The sequence below is a fragment of the Canis aureus genome, chromosome 1 (genome assembly GCF_053574225.1).
Source record: "Canis aureus isolate CA01 chromosome 1, VMU_Caureus_v.1.0, whole genome shotgun sequence".
In the NCBI taxonomy this organism is placed as follows: domain Eukaryota; kingdom Metazoa; phylum Chordata; class Mammalia; order Carnivora; family Canidae; genus Canis; species Canis aureus.
The window spans coordinates 32,525,128-32,529,036 of NC_135611.1; the positions used below are offsets into that span (position 1 = coordinate 32,525,128).

Genomic DNA, 3,909 nt, shown 5'->3' on the forward strand with positions numbered 1-3,909 from the left:
TCATTTCAGTTGTTAATAGTTGCTGATATCTACTCTAACTTTGACTATTTCTTCCTTCCTCATTCAGTAAGTCAACAAATAGACTTTTAGGACATTATATATACTTTGCTAAGTTCTTAAATTTAAATTAAAACATTTTAAAATGGAGGGTATGTTAGTTTTCTAGTGTTTCCATAACAAAATATGAGAGACTTGATGACTCAAACAACAGACATTTATTTTCTCACACTTCTGGAGGCTAGGAGTCTGAGAGCAAAATGTCAGCATATAGTCTTAGAATACTTCTTCAAACATCTCTTTCCTTGGTCTATAGATGGCTGCCTTCCTCTCTTTGTCCGCATGGTCTTTCTACTGCATGTGTTGGTGTCTTAATCTCCCCTTCTTACAAAACACCAATCATAAGGGAGTAGGGCCCACCCCAATGAACTCATTTTAACTTTAATTACTTCTTTAAAGACTCTAAATATAGTCACATTCTGAGGTAGTGGGGAGTTTAGACTCCAACATACAATTTTTGGAAGGAAAATTGACACAGTTCGGCCCATAACAAGGGTGATAACAAATAAAATAAATGTCGTGACACATACAATATCCATCCCACCCCTACTGGTAATTATTGTCACAAAGAGGTGAGATTCTAACTCTTACAATGAAATCATTTTGGTGATGGGAGTATCTGGATTTTTATCTAATATGTGGGATGGGGCAATGTTCTTTTCTCCCTTAACCTGAATCTTATAAAGGCTCTTGCCCAGAAGTGTGTGTGTGTGTGTGTGTGTGTATAGATACACACACACACACACACACACATTTAATTAACAGAAAATAGTATATATTAGCACTAAGTTATTAGCTCAGGTTTGAAAAAGTCCTCCCTGCCCTCCCCACTCATCTAATCAGTTCTCCAAATCTTGAGATGTCATTTGCATTGCTTATGATGGCTAAAGATGTGAAACATCCTTGTGTTTCCATATCATCACCTCCCTAATCTGCTCTCTGCTACTCCATTTTTGTTGTTCCTACTCTAAAACTAAAATGAGTAGTATACTTATCTTTGGCTACTGGCAGTTTAGTAGAGTCTAGTGTGCCTCAGTCCTATGCTGGTCTGCTGCAGTCTAACACAAGAGAGATGAAAACTTCTTTCTTTCTTTTTTTTCCTGTGCACTTACTCCAACACAGTTCCAGGAGCTGGAATTATAGCAGTGAACCAGTCAAAATTCTTGTTTTCAAGTTGGTCCATGGATCAGGGCCTAAGGTGTCCTCTTGGTTCTTTTCCCTCCTGATGTCTCCAAAGGATTTTGGAGATGTTTGTAAACCAAGGTGATGAATGCTGACATGGATGTAATTGGTGCTATAAAGCAGTTGGAACTGGAGAGAAAAAACAACACAATTTTTCAATCAAGTGTTGGAACTCCAATGTACACCTAAAATGCTTTCTGCAAGAGTAGTGGATGCAGTTAAGGCAGAAAATCTGAAGTTAAACTCAGAAAATCAAGTTCATGGACAATATATAGAAAACTTCATGTCATCTTCAAGTGTTTTTCAAACAACTGACACACAAGAAAAAAACAAAGTTAGGGATTCATCTCCTTTCTCTTTTATGGAATTGCTGATAATTTTTTTTTAACTTGTATCAATTCCAAATGTTATAGCACTTTTGTTTGTGGCTCAATTAAACAGTTTTGAAGATAATGTCAAATCTAGGCAAAATTAAGAGCATAATAGAAAACTTCTATGTGTTTGTGCATTGTATTAGTCCATAAAATATGCAAATATAGTATAGAGACTTTATAATTAACATATATTATAACATATATTTATGGAACATGAAACATATATTTATGGAACATGAAAGTAAATGTATGATTGAATTTGCCTTGATTTAGAGGTTTAACACTGACTTTTATTATAGGCATAGTAAGAAATACAAGAGAATAGTCATTACGTTGTGAAAAAGTTGGACCAAAATTATGTATTGAATGCACAAAAGTATGCACCTTATCTATCATCTTGTGCCTATTCTCCCATTTGCTTCTCTCCTTCTCATTTCCCTTCCCCTAAAAAAATAATTTGTTTCACATTTGTAAAAGTAATGTCAATAGTTAATCATCTGTGAGAGTAGCCTAAACACTAATTGTTAAAACATAACCAAAATAAGAGACTTTCTTAGATATCATATTTGATAATAAGATAGGATTGTTAAAAAAAAAAAGATAGGATTGTTGGTTCCTCTTTAATCAGTTAAAAACAGACTATAAAAATGAAGGTTTTTCTTGAAACTGAATTGTAAAATTAGGAAGATTTATTGTTAAAAACTTTCTCGTACAAAATAATCCACTTGATATTAGGAAAGAAAAGCTTAGGTTATATGTATGTCTGAAATATAAAATTTTGAGGAAAAATAGAAATAGGATGGGAAAGTACTTGGTAAATAGTAGTAACCAACTCCAAATGTTCTTACTCCAGATCTGTGTTATCTCTGGCACAGATGAGATCTTTGGGGAATATATGTGAAAGTGGGTTAAGTTTGACTAACCTTATGTAAACCACATCTAGAAGAGAATGGTTACAAGAGTTTGGTCTCAAGCTTTATATGTAGTGCCCAGCAGATCAACTTTTGCAGAATCATGCAGTCAGTATCAAAATCATGATGTCAGTATCAAAATCATGATTAAAATGGGAGAATTTTACATGTATACTAATTGATACTTTCCTGTTATTTTGTTTCATTTCTTCTTACCAAATATTCTGAAACCCTATTCCTTTGCAGATTTTTAGTCATTTTTTAACAATTTTTTAAACTTTAGTTGGTAGAATCCATTAGGTAAGGAAGTTAGTATCAGATAATGTTAAAATGTAAAAAAAAAAGATAATGTTAAAATGTTAAATATTAAAAGATCCACCAATACAGCTTATGGTTATTTGATTTGAACTACTTTCAATCATGATATGATCTTATGTTTGTATTAATGTGAGATTTGATGACTGACTTTCGCTATGTGAATAGATGTAATTAATAGTCATATTGCAAACATTTTGTGTCCATTTTGTGACCTAATTTGCAAACATTTAAAATTATGTTACAATTTTCCTTTGCTGATTAATAAAAAAACTGTTGCAAGATTGTTGAAGGATTTCTTTTCATTTACTGCTTCCAGTTCTTGGTCACACTCTTCAAAGAACGAAGAGGTAGACCAGAGGAAGTGGTCGGCAGCAAAGCAAAGTATTGAACAATAGTACAAAGCTCCCGAAGAGGGAGGGGATTCAAGAAAGTTGCCATTTGGCATTTAAATCTAGGGGGTTTTATGGGCTCTTCGGTGTGGGCTGTTTTAATCTTAACCCTCCACGCACCTGTCACCAACTCCTGTTTTTATCCCTGCGCTCATCTACCTATTAGGGAGTTGTTCACATGGGAAAGTGGGGAGGGCTCTTCCTGGGTGGTGTTTCCTCACCTGACAGACCAAGAAGGCTGCGGCTGCCACTGCCCTAAGACATGCTGACCAGCTGCAGGCCACCAGATCAAGCTCTTTGTTTAAATATCCCACTGGCTGTTGGGCGCCCTCCGCCCCCACCTCCTGGCCCTGCCGCCTGGGTTAGAATATCCAAGGCCATTCCCTTCCTTTCTGTCACCTACAAGTTGTGAGTCCTCCCAGGAGGAAGACTTAAAGTTTAAAGCTGGGGCATTGAGTAAAGCCTAGAAAAACAGGATGGGGCCTCTTTCCTTAGGGATATTTTCCTCTTAGGATAGGGGCCGCTTGTCCCTCTGTGCCTTTCTTCCAACTGTCCTTCAATAAGGATTTAAAAAAATAGTTCTTGTCTTCATAGAGGTTTATTCTTTTGGAGGAATGTAGAGAACAATTAATCAGCAAGAACATATAAAAGCTATGGGGGGGTAGAGGTGGCTTACTG

The 3,909-nt window shown here is 35.7% G+C and overlaps 1 pseudogene; it reads left to right on the forward strand.

The window, feature by feature from the left end:
- The first annotated feature begins 762 nt into the window (after positions 1–762).
- On the forward strand, positions 763–2,715 carry LOC144282652 (short coiled-coil protein B pseudogene; annotated as a pseudogene).
- Positions 2,716–3,909: the final 1,194 nt, after the last annotated feature.